This window comes from Ursus americanus, chromosome 26 (assembly GCF_024610735.1).
Source record: "Ursus americanus isolate L20-20 chromosome 26, mUrsAme1.1.p, whole genome shotgun sequence".
In the NCBI taxonomy this organism is placed as follows: Eukaryota; Metazoa; Chordata; class Mammalia; order Carnivora; family Ursidae; genus Ursus; species Ursus americanus.
In genome coordinates, this window is record NC_142152.1 from 12,692,926 (window position 1) to 12,714,353 (window position 21,428).

The following is a 21,428-nucleotide window of genomic DNA, read 5'->3' on the forward strand; positions in this document are numbered from 1 at the left end:
CTTAAGCAGCTCCACACCCCGCGTGGCTCCATCTCACAACCCTGAGATCATGACCTGAGCCAAAATCAAGAGTCGGATGCTGAATCGACTGAGCCCCCCAGGCACCCCAAGTATCTATATTGATTAAAGTTCTTTGGTTGCAAACAACAGAAACTGACTCGAGCTAATTTGAACAATAAAAAAGAAATTTGGGGAAGCACATGGGCAAATTCACAAAAATTTAAGAAAACCTCAACTTTAGACCTTAGAACAGTTAGGAATAAGAGCAGCAGGGACAATCTTAATAGCAAGACTATCGGACAGTCACCTCAGGTCACTCCTCCAACCACCTTCCATTCTTGGGTCAATCTGTTTAAAATGTAAATTCCTGAAGACAGTATCTGATTGGCCTACTTTTTCATGTGCTACGTGCATGAACACACAAGTGCACCCATGCATGCACACACTAAGAGAGAACCTATATTAATTGGAAGTCTCAGCAAGAATTGCTTGCAATGTGGGAGGAGTCATTATAACCAGTAGAAGAAAGGACCCAGAGCAGGCAGAAACAGTGATGTCCCCTGAAGGGTCCCAGACCAGGAGTTCTGCAACAAGACTAAGAAGGCAGATGCCTCTCCGGGAGCTACCTAAAGTTTGTGAGAGCTACCGGTTACTCAGAGTTGAAAGGAAACCCATGTAAGCAAGTGCTCAGGAATGAGAGAGGCACATGAATCTGATATTCAGAACAGGAATGACAGATATCAAGCCTGGACAGTGTGACAAAATTTCACCCCAGCAGGATCATCTTTAATATTTTTTGCTATGGTGAGTCCCACCCAGAAGCTGAGTTAGCCAGCGTGGTATCTCTGGAGAGAGAAACAGAGTGGGATATGAGCTGGTTAGGAGTTAGGTAATTGAAAATAATAGTAAGCTTGCCAATGACAAGATAAAAAGTTGAAACAATTAGTTCTGCCCTTGGAGAGTAGGTAGGCCCATAGTCAAACAGGACAGGAAGTATCTCTGGGAACCTCTGGTTGTGCCCCAATGCACAGTAATAGATTCAAACACACACACACCCCACCCTGGCGTAAAACCAGGGAATGAACACTGTTGTCTTCAGTCTCTCCCTACCTCTCTTCAAGGACATAGTATCCCGGACTTTCAAAGTCTCTTCCCCCATGCTTCTTTATACATTAACAAATTCATGCACAAGGTGGTATGCTTTTGCATTTTAAAGCCTACTAGCATTAGTCCAACTACGGAATAAAATATATTAAAACATCATGAAAAGAACACTTTATTTAGTGTCAGGAGACTAGGGTTCATGAATCTAGGCTGGACACACCATTAAGTTTGTCTCCTTTCCACTCTCCATTACCACAGACAACATGCAGGGCGAGGAACAGTATTCTCTCATCTTTCCCTCACCTTGACCACTCTCCTCCCTTAGGTCTGATGCTGGTCCTAAGCTGCTCTACCTTACAGCTAAATCACATCCATCTCTCAGGTCTGGCCCAAGTGAAGGCAGTGAGGTATAAAGGAAAGGATCAAATTGCCCTAGTTCAAACCCCAGCTCTACCAGTGATGAACTGGAAATCTTAGACAAATTACTTTCCCTCTCTGATGTTCTATTTCATGATGTGTCAAGTGGAGGTAAGCATACCTCTCTTTCAAGAAGTCCATGAAATAGTTGATGTAGAAAGAAATGCCCACAGTAGGCACCTGGTAGCTATTATCATTGCCTCTTCCATTAAGCTTTCCCTGACCAACCCTTTCCAGGCAAACTCTCATTTCTCTCCATACCTTTGCTGTAAATTCCCTGTATCATTTAGAGAGTCATCAAGTGCTCTGGGCTGCTAAAATGTTACCTTTCTTCTGACACCTATGTCAAAAATTGTCTCCAGTGTACTTCTAAAAAAAAGAAAAAAACACAAAACACCTTATTTGACAATGTATGATCTCGTGTGCTCCTTTTCTAGGAAATGTCCTGCCAGCTCGACTCCCCCACCATCATTAAGTCCTATGACTTAGCAGCATGAGTAAGATGTTCAGAAAAGACTATTTTGAGTAAGAAGTTTATACTATACCCAAATATATCCAAATCTGTGCTCATTTTCCTTTTCGATTTAACCCAGAAATGATTTTCATGCAGATAAGTCTTAATTTCTGAACCTCAGGACAAGCCCTTATTTCCTTACCCTCAGAGTTAGTCACTTCTCTTTTTCTGCTACTAATCCTATCTGCATCATCCACAGCCTGGCAGAGCTGTGTCCTAGTTGCTCACGTCATCCTCCCGGTCTCGGTTGTGCTCAGCAGCAGGATGCGTTAACCTAGGAAAGACACAGACGCGGGTGGGCATAAGAACCAGGCTTTGTTAGAAACTCTGCCCGCTCCTCCCCTTTCACACCTCCCCAGGCACCACAGCCCTCTCAGGAGGTACTGGATTTGGGTCTCATTTCAGTCAATTTCATCAAAAGTCCAGCAACAGCTGCTTCATTTGAGTAAAAATGCAGAAAGTAAGGAAGTTTAGATCCCTACTACCAATTCAGCAAGTTCGAGCCGGAGATATAATCTGGCTTTAGTGGCGGAGATAAAAGGGCATGGTTGATGGCTTCCCTGGCTGGGAAAGAAATGAAGTCTGAAAGCTGTTTCTGCTGAGTGTGCTCATTGTCAGGTGTCTACAAACAGATCCCTAAAAACTGAGCGAGATCAAAGGACTCATCAAAGACCCATTCCTCAAAGCTGGAACTCTACGCAGTCTGTGTTAGAAACCATGTCTTCTATCCACACCCAGGAGATAGTCTTCAGTCCTGCTTATTGGTGTAAATCAAATAACACCCAAAATGGGGAAGGGAGAAAAAGAGAAATGCCAAGAAAATCAAGGTCTCTGAGAGCTTTATGGCCTTTTGAGACTCTTAAGAAAATTCCTACCTCCTTATCCCTTCTTTTCCTAGCAAGACTCTTGCTAGCGCCAAAAACAGATTTATAGTTCTTACTATTTGTAAAAGATAACGCACTGAATGCCGGCAACTAGATCCAAACTCTGTTCTGTGGGCTTACGTTCAGAAGAGATAAACCATTGAGATATCAATGAGAGAAAAGACACATAGGCCCTTGGGAGCAAGTACACGCATGTGTATTTACAGGTGTTTTCTTGCTTTCCCCACCACACTACAGGAGAGTGGTGAGCTCTGCACCCAAAAGACCGCCTTGCCTGTAGTGGGTACTCCAAGAATTGGAAGAACTGCACTTTGTGTTAGCTATTTTTGAATGCTGGGTGTAAACAGACGGAGTGTGGATGATAAACAGGCAGAAAGGAAATGCCAGAAGTTACATCTATTCATGAGGAAGGACAAACCATGACTGGCAAACAAACCTCCCACTGCATTTTCTTGCAAAGCAGAATGCATGCTATGAAGGATCAGGTTAGATACCGACTCAAAGCCGACTCAGTATTGCAATTAAAGTTCATACATCCTCTCCAAGGTCAAGTGCCAAATGGAAAGGAACAATAGATGAAATGTTTCTCCCTAAAAGATCTTTGTGAGACAACAGATGATGACTTTTATAGACTCAAGGTTATGAACCCAGATGTATTTTCCAATAAGAACAGAAAAATAGAAATCAGTTTCGGACATTGCCAAGCATCTTGATACCTTTGCCAGACAAGTCTTGTCTTAATTTTAAAAGCATGTGAGAAATGGGATGCTTCTCTGCAGTGCAGTTTCCTGGTATTTTTCACAGAACAAGACCAAATGTTGCAGAATTTGAGAGAACTAAAAATCATAGAATCCAATTAAGTTTCACGTGAGAACTGTGTTCTCTTCAACGAAGTCTTTTCATGAGGAAACTGGATCCTCAGCTCCTACAACATTTGGGGCTTGGCTACAATTAGCCTTGCTCTTCCCTGTGGTTTCTGACCCTCTTCCAGGAAGTAACAGCTAAATGTGAAATTAGGGTAAGAGCTTACGGGGCGGGGGGTGGGGGGGTCATCACACCTGAAGACTGTTCCAGGGAGTAGTCTCTCCAGGAAATAAATCCACACATTTCAGTGACAACAATGGGAAACGTTCTCAACAGATTTGCTACACAGCCGCCACCGGAGTGGGGTGGGAGTTGTCACTGCCTGTCAGACACACAGCTTTTACTTTGGTTTCTTAGGAAAATAGTACATGCCCTTTCTGCTTCCCACTGAGAGTGAATTACTCTTGCCTGTGCTCAAGCAGAGAGAGGCTGACTGGGCTGGGAGCATTCAGCTACAGCCTATTAAACTGAAGTTGCCTTTAAAGTTGGTTAATGACAAGAAAAACTGTTTCCATCTATCTATATATCCAAGTTCAGACACAGGAGAAAAAAGTTTGTGCAGAAAAATGCCTTCATTTTACAAATTCGAATGTTACTGACTTGACATCTAAAAACTCTTAAAATAAAAACACATCTTGAAAATTATTAAATCTATATTCTATAATTCAAATGCATGCATGCTCGCTCACACACCCATAAACAAAATGACTTTCCTGGAGGTCAAACTCTACAAAGCAAAATGGGGCAAAGGAGGAAACACACCTTTCCTCCCACTCCGTATCATTATCACTGGTGGTTAACATTTACACGGCACTGTGCTCTTGGCTGTTTTTCATAAGCATTCCTATCACCTGGCCCTCAGCAGTAACCTTCATTTAGAAGTCGGGTCAGAGAATGCTAGTTTGCACACGAGACACATAGAGGCCAAGGCATATGCCCAGCATATCAAATCGAGAAACAATATCCCAGTATATACCTTTAAGACTGAAAATAAAGTATATAGCCATCATATTCCTAATCCCAGTTGTTAATCACCTAGGTCCTTTATTCCAAAAAATTTTCAGGCCAAGTTTGTAGCAATTTATTACTCAATTCCTGATATCTTTCTCTTTATTTACTATTGCAATCAGGTCTAGGTACTTCCAAGATGAATTTTCTGATATAAAATAATTTAACAAAAAAAGACTACATACTTGGAATTATCCTCCTATCTCTGCATCTTAGAAAGCCTGATTTTGTTCTTTGTTTTAATATTCAAAGACCATACCCATATCTTAGCTGTCCAAGTCAACTGACCTAATTATTGCTGTTATATTTTTAACCGTTGTTTAATTATTTTAGATAAGTTAAGAGTTGGTAATTGTATATGTCCCTGTCACAGTTTTAAGAGACAAAGGAACGATTTCAACTTTCGATAATTTCATATTAGCCTTTGATGGAAAGTAGAAAACAGTGAAGAAAATGCAAAGCAAATTCAACATCATGTGTCATGACTTGTCAACTGTAAAGCACTACACAAATGTTTGTTGGTGCTAATGATGAAGGGAAAAAGGAAAAGGAGGAGGAAGATGAGGAAGAGACAATTGTCATTTCCATAAAGAAGCACCAAGCTTCATTTCTGGTCCTTAGTTTCAATCACATAGACAATTAGCCTTGGCTAATCCTAAACTGGTTTTGAAAATGTCAGAATTACAATATGGCTGGCGGCCTGATTTGGAAGTCTAAGCTTATGATTGGATATAAGCTGACCATATAACACATGTATTTTGTTGGAATGACAGGATCTCAATCACTTATCCCATTTTTTATCTTGGAACTTATCAAATGGCAGAAAGATACATAATGTCAAAAAATCTAACCGGAAATAACCTGGGACTAACTTGTTCTTTTCTCAGGCAAAGGTCACTGAAAGCAAGTGTCCTTTTCAAAATCAGAACATACAATAACCTGCAGTGATTTTTAACTAGGTACAAAATTTGATCATTTGAACTCAGATTGTAACACATGAAAGATTTCCTATCTGAAATTCCACAGCAACATAAAAATGAGCACTAACTCATGTACTTTGGACCTAAAGAAAATCAGACAATAAACTGCAAATAGCTTACTGTAATTTCTTTGTTTGTGTTATTCCCATGCATATCTGCACAGAAAGCCCGTAAGTAGCATGCAAAGAGTACCTTCACCCCATTCAGATGCCCTCCTTTCTGGTCCAACACCCATCCTACCATTACCTCCAAGTATTTATTTTCTTAACTCATGCTGCTATGCACCACCACCACCACCCCCAGTTTTTGTTATCCAGCTCCAGTCAGTGACTCTGAATACTTGGATAGCTGTCTGGTCAACCAGCCACTCCTGAACCATGGGCAGTAAGGCTGTGTCGTGTGCTGAAAGGGCCACAGACTCTGGAATCAGACTGCCTGGGTTCAATCTCACCTTTGCCAGTTTCTAGCTATTTGACCTTGGGGTAAGTGACTGAACCTCTCTATGTCTCAGCTTTCTCCTCTGTAAAATAGGCATGATAAAATTGCCTCCCCACAGACTATCCTAAGGATTGAATAAGTGAATTTACGGAAAATGTGTGGAGTAGTACCTAGAATACAGCAAGCTTTATACAAGTCTAAGATATTTTTCATTGTTAAGGGCAAATTTTATTTATTTATTTTTTTTAAGATTTTATTTATTTGACGGAGAGAGACAGCCCACGAGAGAGGGAACACAGGCAGGGGGAGTGGGAGAGGAAGAAACAGGCTCCCAGCAGAGGAGCCCGATGTGGGGCTCGATCCCAGGACTCCGGGATCACCCCCTGAGCCAAAGGCAGATGCTAAATGACTGAGCCACCCAGGTGCCCCTAAGGGCAAATTTTAAACAACCTCGCTGATGTCCTACTGCAATCTGAAAAAAAAAAAAAAAACTCAGCCTCTCTCTGGACAGGCAGGAAGTTCTCTGGACACCTTGTGCCCCTGACAATTCTCCAACCCTCTTTATACACTACAAATACGATGATAGTCACCATGCCCTCTAGTGTAAGCACTCTGTGGATTCTATCCATCTACCCGTCCCTCATACAACACCTAACCGATCCCTCTGGCCACCACCATTCACTCACAAGGGTCCCTAGAATGGACAGAGATTCAAGAGAAGTTTTGTTGGGTAATGGAGGAATAGGATTGTTACTGTCAGTAGGAGAACTAAAGCAAAGTCTCTTGTCCACATCCTGCCTGAATACCCCAGAAAGGAAATACCCTAGAACCCCAACAAGTCTTTTCCCAGAAGCACTTTCCCTTTAGCTTCATCTATTACACGATTCTGCACAGACATCCTACCCGTCTCCTCCACCTTGGCAGAAACATCCATTCAGTTCTTCTCCAGCCAAGCCCTGCTGTTTCCTTAGCTGCTGGATCTCCACTATCCCCATTAAGGCTTTTTCCTTCTCTGAAAAGCCCTAAACAGGCCCATTTCTCCCCAACATTTCCTGCCGGTCGAAATTTAAAGTCATTAGGAGGGGCAAGAAGCAGTTGCCAGCAGAGAAATTCTCTTGGGCAAGCTGGATTACCACTTCACCTTACATTTCTGACCAGCCTGTTTCAGAGGGTGCTCACATCACATTTGCTGCTTGTGCTCTTTCCTTAGAAGGAGACAGAAGGATGATAGCACCCAGGAACAGTAAACATGGCAGGTCTAGTTTGAAAACTGACTTTGAATGATATTTTTTTCAATGGCAAAGATTGGAGACAAGATATCAGCATGCAAAGTGCTAGCCCTTTTCCACTTATAAAAAATTTAATAACGGGCTGCAAACCAATAACCTATCATATAGAATAAATTATGTTCCACCATGAGGATGAAGTAGTAAATGAGTATGTTTGACAATAAGATCTTGGGACCCTCCAGGATCCAAAAAGTGCCTTATTATAATTTTTTTTAAATTTTGTGACTTAACAGCAATTACGTCTTTAAAAAAATAATGTAAGCATTGCTATATACTGGATGTCTGTATCCCTTCCAAATTCATATGTTGAACCTAATGTGATGGTGTTTGGAAGTGGGGCCTTTGGGAGGCGATTAGGTCATGACAGTGGAGCCCTCATGAATGGGATTAGTGCCCTTATCAAACAGGCTCCAGAGAACTCCCTTGCCCCTTCTGCCATATGAGGACACAGGAAATCAGCCCTCACTAGACACTGAATCTACTGGCACCTTGATCTTGGACTTCCCAGCCTTCAGAACTGTAAGAAATAAATGTTTGCTGTTTATAAGCCACTCAGTCTATGGCATTTTGTTAACAGCAGCCAAAAAGGACTAAAACAAGCATATTCTGGATTACAGGCTTCTAAAGTCTCAAAATCCACTAAAGATTGAGAAATCCATAAAAAACAGTTCACTCTCAAACAAAAAATATGGAAAAAATATATAAATTCTGGGTTAATAGATACAGATAAGCAAATGGGAGCCAAGATAAAAGTGCCTTTGAATTGGTTTTCAATCTTTCTATGAAAATTCTTAATTTTTTTTTAGACAGTGGCACTTTCCTGAGTCCTATCCATAATTTTTATGGGAAAGACAGGTTTCCCAACTCACAGTCACTTAAGTGATTCTGATAAAACCAGTTTCCAAGGCCCCATCTCTATTTTATTGAGCTGGACTGAAGCTGATTACCCAGACTCGGGTGGCAGCTCCACCTCTAATTTACCTCTGAGATTCAGTTCCCACTTATGAAACCAAGATAATGATAGGAAAGAAAAGCTCTTTGTAAACTCTTCAGTAATACCTATATTCTAAAACAATGCGTCGTTCCAGGGGCATGAATACTTTCTGAAAAGGCTACAAGGGCAAATACTCAACTTTTTGTACTTAATTTTGATTTGAAGCTTCCCAACCCTTGACCCCTTAGATTATTTTAGTGAAAGATGCATCCCTCCCTTTCGCTCGAATCCTGATAAATAAAAGAAGGTTTTTAGTGATTTGTCAGGGGCAGGAACGGCTATTTCCCCCCACACATTTTGCAGAGCTGAAAAGTTGGACCAGCAAAAAGAGAGATGCTAGCTTGTAAGTGGGATTAAGCTATGGAACAAAAAGAAAGATGATGATTTCTTTCATCACAACTTCCATAATAAAGCTCTTCTCTTTTACTCATTAATTGACTCAATCATTTGTTCAACAAATATTGATGGCAATTACGGTCACTGGCACTATCCCAATGGTGACAAAATCAAGGCCCTGCTTTCACGAAGTTTACATTCTAGCTGTGGGAGAGGGTGGAAACAGACAATAAATAAACATGCCAGGGATGGTCCTAAGTAGAATGAAGGAAAATAAAGTAGGCTTAAGGAGCAGAGCGAAGGGAAGGGGAAATTCTCCTCTACCCTCAAAGTAATCCAGCTGGCCTAAGAATTAAATTTACATATAACAGATTAAGAGGAGAAAGAGCCCAAGTCTTATTATGTGTGCATGGAGGCCCAGTAATGAAATTGAGACCTAAAGAAATAACCAAAGAGGGCAGCTTTTATACTCTTTCGGCAGAGAGACAATAAATCTGTGAGGAACTGACGGGACAAAAAAAAAAAAAAAACACGTTAACTTTGGGAGCTTCAGTGAGTAAGGAATTGTCAACAGAATTTGGGCTGGGCAGTAAATTAGTAAAAAGTGATAAGGGTTGTTTATACAGCCTTCTGGGCTCTAAATTTCCCATCTCTGGGGATAAGGTGTCTACCGCCTGGTACCGAGTGGGCGCCTTTCACATGGGAGATGCATTCGCCGCTTCCAGGACGACAGAAGCGGGTCTGAGTGTCCTTGAATAGGCTCTGAAGTAACTTTTATTTAAAATAACCAATACACCAAAGTGGCACATTCTGGGGCAGGCCGCCCCTGGCCCCTACAAGAGCACGATGGAGGGAGAAGGTGTCCAACAGAGTGCGTGCCATGCTTTTCTCATTAGGTGACACTGCCTCTGAGGCTTGACGACGGGGAGGCAGCCAGTCACGCAGACACCCCAGGTGGCAGCAGACCCCAACCAGAGGGAACAGTCTGGAAACCCAAGAGGCTCGAGGGTGCTTTACTGCCCACCAGCTGGTACTCACTGTCCTTTCTCCCACATTTTTTCTTAAGCTTTTCTGTCCAGCTTGTCTCTTAACTCAGGAAAGCAAAACCGCCCCTCCAGCGAAAGCCGCTGGGCTGACAAGACCTCCAGCCCGCCCGCCACGTGGACGGACTAGTTTGAGCGTCACCGCTGACTCGCACCTGCGCAGATGGACCACCGAGCGCCCTCTGGAACGACCCACCAAAACCTTCATCTCATTATAATACTGAGGTCTCCGCCCTTAGAGGAGCACGAGCCTCATTTACATAACATACAATGTGGGTATAGATATGTTCCTTAAGGCGCATGCGCGACCTTACGCCCTCCTCTACGTATGATGACAACGCTTCCCTATCTAAATATTCATCTACCCTAAATAAAAGGAACCCATCCACCCTTTCTCAGGGGAATCACGGCTTTGGAAGCCATTCCCTATGATCTCCTTATTTGCTGAAAATAAAGTTTTCTTTGTGCAACTTACCAACCTGGTGCAGTTTCTGACTCATGGAGGGGCAAATTCCTTTTGTTCAGATTACAGGAGAAAGGGTGCTGGTAATTACCCCTGAGGTCGGAGAGGTGCAGAGGGACAGATGGTATGCAGTTTGCAGGCCATGGTAAGGATGTGGCGTTCCACTCAGAGAAGAGAAGACATTATAGGTTTTAGTGCAGAGGAGTGATAGGATCTGGTTTATATTTTTAAAAGATTCTCTGTGGAGTGTATATTGGGGGAGGGGAGTAGAGGTAGAAGCAGGAGGAACAATTAGGAGGCTGCTGGGATCTGCATGGTAGCAGTGCAGGTGGCAGAAGTAAGAATTCTTGTTATATTCTGGGGGTTGCTAATGGACGGGGTGCGCGGCAAGTGAGAAAAGGGGGTCAAAGACAAGTGCATTACTGGAAGAATGGTGATGCCATTGCCTGAGAGGAGGAAGTCTCAAGAGGAGTAAATTGGTTGGGAGGAAAGAGAATTAAAATTTGTTTTTGACATGGTAAGTTTGAGACACCCGTTAGAAATTTAAATGGAGATGTTTAAGAAACAGCACTTTTCTTTTGCTCATAACTTCCTTGCCCCACCATCCTTCTTATAAAAAACTTCCATTTTGTACAACTCCTCAGAGCTTCCCTTTGCTAGATGGGATTTTGCCCCATTCATGAATTATTTAATAAATCCGTGAGATCCTCAAATTTATTCAGTTGAATTTTGTTTGTGTGTGTGTGTTGTTTTGTTTTTTTTTTAAAGCAGGCTCCACACCTGGCATGGAGCTCAACACGGGGAAGGGACAAGGCTTGAACCCACAACCCTGAGATCAAGACCTGAGCTGAGATCAAGAGTCAGGCGCTTAACCCACTGAGCTACCAGGTGCACCTTGAATTTTGTTTTTTAACAGTGGCCATGCACTTGACACTGAGAAGCTGGTACTTGCCTGGTGTGCAGGCACAGTGCTTTGGCACCCAGGTTGGTATGGAAGAGCCACAGTGGGTCCTAGACCAGGAATATCCAAGACGCCTCAGTGTGACACTAAGTTTGACTTTATCCTCGCAAAATGCCACTATCTCTGGGGTGGAAAATACTTCCACACGTCAATCCTTTGCCCTGGGGCTTTTGGGTGGACCCTATGTGGCTGAGCACCAAGGGTGCTACTACCTATGACTACCAGAAAGTTTGACATCTGAAACAATGGTTTGTCTTATTTTCGGCAGAGATCTTGTTTCTGGATAGAAACAGGCATTATGGAACTGAAATTGCAAATATTTCTACTGCTCAGATGCTTAGGGCTTCAGAGAGCCAGCGCAAGATGGCAGGCATGTCCGTGGAGTATTCAGTGACAGGGGCAGAGGGTGTGACCAGATGAAGGTGCAGCTGGGGGCGACTGAAGTCCAACAGAAGAGAGTCAGTAGCAGGGCTGGCAGCCATTTACAGGTCAGCCAGGTGCCTCCAGGAATCACGGGACCAGAAACTCCAGCAGTGTGAAATGAGGGGCACCAACGAGTTCACTGACCCGGGCTGACAGAGCCAATCTGGCACCATACACCTGCCCCCTGTATACTCACAGGTGATAAATCCTTTCAGTGCTGAGAAATACAATTCGACCATTTGGAGAAACAGAAGTGTTCAGATTCCTTAGGCAATATGTGCACAATTTATTAATGCTCAAAGCAGCTTCACGTTTAAGAATTGTGTATTATCTCTCCTTTCTTGGGAGTGGGAGAGTCTAAGCCATACCACTTCTAGACTAATTTTAACATTATCGGTATCAGAGTTACATGACTTGCTAAGCTTACTAGGACTTCGTAGCCCATAAACATTCATTTCATTAATTCCTCTACAAAAAAACTGATAATAACTCCTATTTTTGCTCTGTGTTGGAGTCTTTCCAGTTTTAAATATGACAATTAACAGGTTTGCTTTAGCGTACTTTATAGAATGTCTATTTACTGCATCACTAATTTGGGGCTTTGAAAAAATGTTTTATGCTGCACTAAGGGAAAGGAGCCAGCTTCATGTTTTGTACCTTTTCACATAATGTTTTCCCTTATTAAAATGACCAGACAGAAATTTGTTTACAAAAGCTTATGATTAACGCCTATATTAAAAAATTTTTTAAGATGAAATACTGCACACTTGTATGCTGACGGTAATGATTAAGCAAGAAGGAGACTGATAATGCAAGAGAGTATATGAAATTGCAGAAGTGCTTTCCTTGAGTAAGCGAGGTTGGGTAATGTGGGGGATCTCGCACCCAGGTGCCACGGATGCCCTACAGGGGTACAAGGATAGTTTGCCCACTGCAGCAACAGTTAAGAGCTGGGTTGTGGGCACAGATTCAACTAGGTAGTGAGTTTTGGTGGTCAGAGCATGTGGAATTTCTCTTCTGGTTGCTTGTATCCGCTCTGAAATAAGAAATCAGGTCATGAGCTGAGAATAGGAGTAGGGCAGGGCGTTGGAGGTTGGAGGAGAGAGGAAAAGGGAGGAGATGATGGTCTAGGAGAGAGGAAACGAATTGGGGGAAATGCTTCAAGATTGGCTGGCCACACAATCCCCTTGAGTTTTGTGGTAAGTAATTCGGAGTTGGGTGATGGAGCAGAAAGGGGCAGGGGGTACAACTGGAGATGCACACAGGGAGTTAAGGTGTGAGTAAAGACGCGAGGGGAGGTTAATGATCATGGCAAAGGCGTGGGGTCAACGGACCGTGGGTGAGTCGGAACAGCTACTGGAGTCCAAGGACTAGAGGGAATGAGCTGGAAAAACAGAAAATGGCGGTAGGGTATCAGAAAGTTTGAAGCTGAGATTGTGAAGGGGTGTTTTTCCAAAAACATTCGCACTGCCTGCCATCGTTTCTAAGGTTCAGTAAAAGTCAGTCTGATGTTGCAGAAGAGTAGTGCACAGATGCCAATGAGTGTGGTTCAGAAAGTCTCCTTCCTTCTTCCTCCCTCTCGCCACCTCGCTGGCCCTCCCTCCCACCCCCCAATAATTCTGAAATGGAATAAAACTGTTCAGATGTGAATTTAACCAAAACAGACTAAAACCAAGGCCTGATGAAAGAGCATCTTTCTATCACACTGATGATGTAGAGGAAACATAAAAAGGGCATGTTACTGGTAGAAGCTGAGAGAAAGAACACAAGAAGTAGTTGTCTCTGACATTTAAGCAAGCCTGATGCTGGGTGGTTTTAGATTTATATGACTGATAAATAATACAAGATTCCCTGTAGAGGACAAATCCAAGTGAAAAATTACCAATTGAGAAAAGAGGTATGTGGTTAGTAATCTCAACAAGAAAGGCCAAGCTATTCCGAAATCCATGCCATCAAATGACGATTTTTCATTTGTAAAATTGTACCCTTGGCAATTAAGTTGCTTTCCAACTGTCTTTCTCTCTCTCTCTCTCTCCTCGGTCGCTCTCTCGCTGAAAAGCCCTAATGGATTTACATCTCTATCCAAGTAATCTGAGGTTCCACCTTTTAGGAAAGAAAAGTTTAAATTATCTTTTATTTTAGGAGAGGTTGATCCTGGAAAGTTCTTATATTTAGAAAATTTTTTGTCTATTTTTTAAAACTTTTCTATTTTCCTTCTAATTCAAACATTCCAGGGGCACCTGGGTTGCTCAGTCGATTAAGTGTCCAACCCTTGATTTCAGCTCAGGTCATGATCTCAGGGTCATGGCATCGAGCCCTGCGTTGAGCTCTGCACTCAGCATGGGGTCTGCTTGAGATTCTCTCTCTCTCTACCTCTGCCCCTCTCGCCCCCTTACTCTCTCTCTCAAAAAAATAAAATAAAATAAAAATAAACATTCCAGCAAAATTCTTCTCAGCATGTGGCATCTGACATTTCTAAGCAATGGAGTATTTCTTAGAGAAGGGATTTGGGGCAGGGATTGCTGTGCTTTTCCCTGGGAGTTATCTGATTTCAAAAGTGAAAAAAAAAATCCATCCACTTTTTTACACTAAAAATTAAACACTTTGACATTCATATTTAGCAGAAAAAAATGCAAATGGGGGGCGCCTGGGTGGCAGAGCGGTTAAGCGTCTGCCTTCGGCTCAGGGCATGATCCCAGCATTATGGGATCGAGCCCCACATCAGGCTCCTCTGCTGGGAGCCTGCTTCTTCCTCTCCCACTCCCCCTGCTTGCGTTCCCTCTCTCGCTGGCTGTCTCTATCTCTGTCGAATAAATAAACAAAATCTTTAAAAAAAAAAAAAAGAAAAAATGCAAATGGTTAATAAAATATAAAAAGATGTTCACTATCACTAGCACTTAACTCACATAATGTTTATTATGTGTCAGGCACTGCTCTAAGCATCAGGCACCATTATAAAATTTTTACAAATATTAACTCAGTTAATCCCAATAATAATCTTATTTGGCAGGTACTAGTATTCTTCCTATTTTCAATTTTTTATAAAGATTTTATTTATTTATTGGACAGAGAGAGAGGCAGCCAGTGAGAGAGGGAACACAAGCAGGGGGAGTGGGAGAGGAAGAAGCAGGCTCATAGCGGAGGAGCCTGATGTGGGGCTCGATCCTATAACGCCGGGATCACGCCCTGAGCTGAAGGCAGATGCTTAACCGCTGTGCCACCCAGGCGCCCCGTATTCTTCCTATTTTCAATGGGAAAAATGAAACTGAGTCACGGAGAAGTTCTGTAACTTGCTAAATTCACAGAGGTGGTACACACCATAGCCAGGTAGTTGGACTCTAGGTCCGTGCCTTTAGACATTATGCCACACAGTATTGCCGGGGAATGCAAATTCAAGGAAAATACCACTCTCTATCCAGCAGATTGGCAAACAAAAATTTAAAAATTGGTAACATCAAGTGCTGGCAAGGAGGTAGGCAAACAACCGAATATTGTTATACCCTTCTTAGAAGGCAATGTGGCAATAGTCGCTAAAAATTTACAGCACACAAAACTCTCTATGTAACAGTCCACTTTGACGACTCTGACCTATAGGGAAAAAAATCAGTATATAAGTTTGTACATAAAATTTCAAAATTGTAGTGATGAGAAAACTGGAAATAACACAAATGTCCGTCACAGGAACTATGATTGAATAAATTATGTTACGTCCATCCTATGGAATACTGTGCAGCTATTATATACGACTTCAAACTATCTCGGGATCCGGAGAAAGTTGTAGTAACGTGTACGATAAGATCCTACCTTTCTGGTGATGATTTTTATGAGCATATTTAACAGTTACCTCAGGAAGTAGGATAGGGCAGAGGGGATTATGAACTTTTTCTATATATATTTCTGAATTGTTGGACTTTTTATGGAAGGTTGTATCGCCTCTGCAATTTAAAAATCTAAGTTAGAAATAATTTTAAATGTAAATGTGATGAGCAGCCTAGACATGTTTTATATTTTCAACTCCACAAAGAAAATGTTATAAACGATATGACTTTTCAAATCCGATATGAAAGACTCAAATTCTTATCTATGGACACATTTTATGGACAGGCATTGCACACAGTTCTCAGAAATTACAGAATAAACATTCATTTTCTTTCATGGGCATTTCTAGCAATAGACAGCCAAAGGAATAGTTTGCTCATTCTTTGTCTAATAGTCTAACTAGCCAGCAGAGAGCAGTATCATTTTTAAAAAATCAGTGTATGATCTACAATCTCCATTTCTATTCCTTCAGTTTCGCACTCAAGTTGGAGAGAGAACCCGCTTTTGGGAGGGAAATGGAGGGGCTGAGGGTGTTGAAAGGTTTTCAAATTCCTTTCTTGTTTGATAAAGGGAATTAGAGGGACATTTCTTGGGCTTCACTTCCTTCTGTCCGTGCTCTACGCTGTGCAGGACCTGAAGAGGTCAAGTTGGAACCGGGAATAGTGGCTGGAAATGGCGGGGGCACAGGGACGACGGTAAGCATTTGACCAGTCTTTTGATTTCTGGTTGTGGGAAGCACAGGCCCTTCCTGGCTGGTGAAATTTGAAGTGCTGCTGCCATCTGCAGGGGTTCCCCATTGTCATATGAGAGCAAAGTCACAAGTGTATCAGATCCCCTCTCATGACCCTCTCCAGGAGATCCGTGTTGCAGCTAGAAAACAGACATCCCAGGTGCCTGCTAAAAGGAAGGGAATTTGTCATAAAATTTAGGACAGTTACCTAATAAGGCAGCTTTAAGTGTGTATGCTTAATGTTGTGAAGCAGTAAATTTCTCCCTTTGAGAGACAACAGGAAGTGAGTTAAGATTTAGGGGCCAAGTAGTGTGTGACTGAGAAATAAGCCATGACTTGAAAAAAATGGGGGAGGGGAGTAAGTGACAGCATTTTGGATGCACCTCTGGCTCTGAAGACTATTGAGCCAGTCTCCCTGAGGACCACAGGCTCAGTTTCTACTGCTAACGTCAAATTTAGAGAACATTCGATCAAGGACACGTGCCTGTGTGCTTCCATTTTTACCTACTTATTGAGTAGTTTGTTCATTAATTCTGAGCCTCTCTCTCTTCTCTGATTTCTTGAGTTATGGATAATTGATAGGAAAGTCCAAATTGTCTAATAGCACGAAGCTCTGCTTCCTCTTTCTCAGAAATAATTCACTTCACTATCACTTAATCAAGCCCCGAAACAAAAATAGGTCCATGACGCAGTCTTTCTTCATGATGGTTAGAGGTGTCTGCAAATGGTCTGGGGAGTCCAGGAGAACCTGAATATCCCTGGTGGCTCCCAAGGGGGCAGTGGTCCAATCTTCGGGCCATGATACCACAATATTATCTGCAAACTCAGAGAGACTAAAGTTTTCATACAGCTCACTTCACACTTTCTTTTCTGTTTATTCATCATTTTAAGCAATCTGAAGGATGGCCTTATAGGGTCCATTTTTGCTCTTGGTTGACATTGTTAAAAACAGAGAGTAAATCCCTTTCAATGTACCTTTAGGAAAATTTTTAAATCATTTTAGGAGATATCCAAGTTCCCTTTCAGCACAAATCTGGCAATTAAAAAACGTGTATAGAAAGAGAGGATTATAACACAAAGCTAGCACCCTGATGGATGTTAGGTCATCGGCATGACACTTCAGAAACTCCGCTGTATCTGGGAAACTGCCCTTGTCTTATGAAATTTTGCATTGGAGTTGTTAGTTTCTTTGGCAAATACTTTATAAGGGCTCATTTATATGCTCAGTATTCTGCCAGGCACTTTTTATATGTTATCTCTTCGTTCTTCACAGTGCTTCTGTGAAGGTCATACATTCCCATTTAGCAGATGAGGAAACTGGAATACAGATTGTTCAACTAACCTGCCTATAGTGACGTAGAATTGGAATGCAGGTGTGTCTTCCTTTTATGCCTACGCTGCTTGCGCAATAGCGTCACCAAAGCAGGGTTTGCAGAGCTCTTTCGTGTGCACTATGATTATGAAACAGTCATTCAATGAACATTTGACTCTCCGCTACGTTCGAAGCATTGTGAATTTTATTAATATAGCACCAAGAGGAAAAAATAAGTCAGGCCTAAAATTAGACTATAAAACAAGCGAAAGTTACAAAAATGGAAACGATGACTCAAAGCATATTGAGCTATTTGCGTTCACAGCCACTGGGGGCATTGCTGACTTCCGAGGGGAGAGAGAACAAGGGAGCAGATCATACACAGGAGAAGTCTTATAACCTTAAGATAATTTTGAACCCATCCACAAGGCCACAGAGAAAAAAGAAAATTGGGGTTAAAACTTAAGACATATCGAAATACACCTAAGCACAATTTGGCAGCCGGGCCAAGCCATAGATTACAATTTTTGTTTCTCCTTTGCTTCCTCTCCCTATTACATCTGACCATTCAAGTCTTGAAATGGGAAAACAAATGATCCCCTGCAAAATTTACCCCATCTTGTTTTATGTGTAATGTTGTTACTATTTCTGAATCTCGGAGCCTAGAGCATTAATTCAATGTTAGGGCAAATCTGGCCACGTTCAATTTCACTGCACTTGCTACTCTGTTCTTCCTACAGAGCTCTAAATGTCCTAGACTCAGAAGTTAAACAGTGAAGCCACCATCTCAGCCCAGTGCCCTCGGAACCCTCTGGTGCCACTACCCAGACGCTTACAGCTTAATGAGCCTCTGCTTAGTGTGCTGCTAAATGAGGTTGCGAAGAATGAACCATCCCTAATGGCATCAGCCTTTCACTCGAGGAAAGGGGTTCTTCTCATCACTTACCAGACTTCACCTGAAGGACAAAAGTGCCCCCAGACCTTCACATTTGGGTAAACTGGGAGCTCTTAAAGGAGCCTATGTGACTCTGCCTGCTGATCTGATTTTCTGCTCTACCAGTCATCATTAATATTAATGCTAAATTAGAAGGAGAGACATGGGGGTCCTCAGGCAGAAAGTCAGCACAAAAGGCTGAATGTGAATCATCCAGGATGCAGGGGCCACATTCAGTGCTAATAATGAGGAAAATTTTACAGACAAATGCTACCCAGGTTCAGCCTAAAAGCAGTGAAATCACTAGTCGTATAAGGACATTACATATACTGCAAATGAAAAGTTGAGAAAATTATTTGGATTTCTGTTTAGTGATGTACCCCCACGCTCAAAGAAACCTTCTAACCTAGAACTGCTAAGGATATTTGTCATGATATAAACTGCCACAGATATTTTTATGAGTATTCATTTTTTCCTGCTGCCTCAACCTCAGCATGTCTAGAGTATTATCTACAGAACGCCCAGCCTCCTCCTAAGAGCACTTGATATCTCAACCATCCCAGTGTCTCTGGCTTCAAACAGTAGGACCTCCCCCAGCCCCTCCCTTGGCCCCTACCTTCAATGTCATCAGATCCTCCTCAGTGAGGTCCACCTCATCATCCTTCCATCTGCCTTTCCCCTTGTCCAAACTCTCATTGTTGCACTTCTGGTCCCACATTGACTTGACCCTGAAGTGTAGCAGAAAACGCAAGCCCCAATCTGCCACTTTGGTAGGCTAGTGATTTTGAGCTGTGGGCACCTGAAAACCGGCAAATGCAAAGAAAGGCTTACTCTGAACTCCTGTCATCTTCCAAAAGGAATTCACTTATCATCAATCCCCTCCCCAAGAGTTTCAGCAACCAGGGAAGATGGACTTTTATCACAGGAGATGAGACTAGAAGTCCACACCACACCCAGACAAACTTTGTCACAAACCATCATACTTCCCATCTTTTCTTCTAAGGGCCCATTCATCTCCCTTTACTCTCCCCTAAGAGGCCTACATAACCTGCACCTCCCCAGTGCCTTTCCCTATTAAGATGGTGTGTAATCCTGAATTCTAAGGCACCTCAGAGAGTTTCCTCATGTTTCCTGAGTATCTCTCATGTGTACATAAGGTGTACACGTTAATAAGCTATCTGTTTTTCTCTTGTCAGTCTGTGTTTTATTGCAAGCGTCTCAGCTAGGAGCTCATGAGGGTGGAGGGAAAATTATTTTCATCCCCTACAACACCTGGCCTTGCAACATCCTTCACCCTTCCAGCACAGATTAATTTTCCTAATGGGCCATATTCCCCCATGCAAACTTCATCTGTGGCTCCCAAGTCTTCAGAGTGAAGTTCTGACCCCTCAGCCTTGAATACTAGGCTCTACGATCATCCCGTGTAGGGCTTCAAGTACTTCCCTCTGTGCCCACACTGCTTCAATCAGACCAGCCTCTCTTCTCATGCCTGTAACAGGCCACATGCACTATATTCCGGCCATTCTGCCTCTTCTCTCATATCAATTCTACTTCTTTTAAAAAAACTCAGGTGACATGAACTACAACCACCCTCCCAGTAGGCCTTCCCAGTTCATCCTTCTGTGTTTTTTTTTCTTCTCAACACCATTTCTTTATTTTTATCGCTATTTCCCAAAAGGATTTACAGCTAACTCCTGCAGAGATGACTGAGTATGCCACTCATTTACCACTTTCCATAATACAGTAGCCAACACATATAGCGCTTACTAATGCCAGGCTCTGTATAATGCTTTACATATATTAAGCTATTTTAAACGCACTAGAACCCTATGAGGCAGGTATTATTATTATCCTGTCCTACAAATCAGACACTGAGAGCTTATGCAACTTACCCAAGGTTACAAGCTAAAGAACTGCACGGTCAAGATGTTGACCCAGGCACTCGAGTTCCAGAAATATGCTCTTTACCATCTTCTGATAGATAATCTTTTATTATTCATTAATTTTTACACCTGTTCCTATCTTCCCAACCAGATTCTTAAGGGGAAGAGTTAGTTCTTTGCAGTTCGCTTAAAGTAGTCTTAAATTATTTCTGCAAATAAAAGGTGGGAGGTAAATAAGCTTACACCAGTCTCCCTGAAAATCTATGACCAGACCTTATAAAGACTTTTGTCATCATCTTCTTTGAATCATATATGAGTCTGGAAAATCTGACTTTATAGAATGTATGAATTCTAGTAACAAGGACTATAAAGTGAAGCCATATCCCACCTCCTCATATACACACCAATTTATAATATATTAAAAAATATTTTTGCAGGGATAACAATTCCTAAGAAAATAATTCTCAAATGCATTAAACACAAAATAATTGCTGAAGTTTTGGGGACTGTAGTCTGACTCCCGAGTGCTGATTGCCATGTTATCCTAAAAGAAGTTTCCTGCAGCATTTAGATCTTCAATATTTATTAATCTAAATGTAGAATAGCCTATGGGCTCAGAAACCTTATGTCATTCCATCACATTTATATTGTCCTAGCACCTCACTAGTGATAGACACATATTAGGTCTTAAAAAATTCTCTGATTGCTGCCTCCAACTTCGGGGTTATCTTGCTGTCACTGATTGCTTTCCTTGTATTTCCCTGAAATATATTAATTTCTCCCAACCTTATGCATCCCCCTCCTCAATCCTTCCATCTCAAGCAGCTTCGTTCTCTTTGTTCATCTTTTTCTGGGCCATTACATTGTCTACTAGAGTTAGCCTGTAATATCATATTTGCCAGCAGGTGCTGCCATTTGCCACAAGATTTGCTAATTTTCAAAATTCCCTAAATCTGAGACTCCAGATTGTATAAAATAGTACAGTGCCTAATTTATCAGCTTGGCAGGTTTGAAATGCTATAAAATCAGTTG

At 42.1% G+C, this 21,428-nt stretch overlaps 1 long non-coding RNA gene across 2 annotated transcripts in view; it reads right to left on the reverse strand.

The window, feature by feature from the left end:
• The window catches only part of LOC148107688 (uncharacterized), a 153,121-nt gene that overhangs the window by 51,359 nt on the left and 80,334 nt on the right, over positions 1-21,428 (reverse strand). For both annotated transcript variants that reach the window (XR_015721792.1, XR_015721793.1), the window contains exon 4: positions 2,178-2,309. This is a non-coding gene — a long non-coding RNA (uncharacterized LOC148107688). The remainder of the gene's footprint in view (positions 1-2,177; positions 2,310-21,428) is intronic.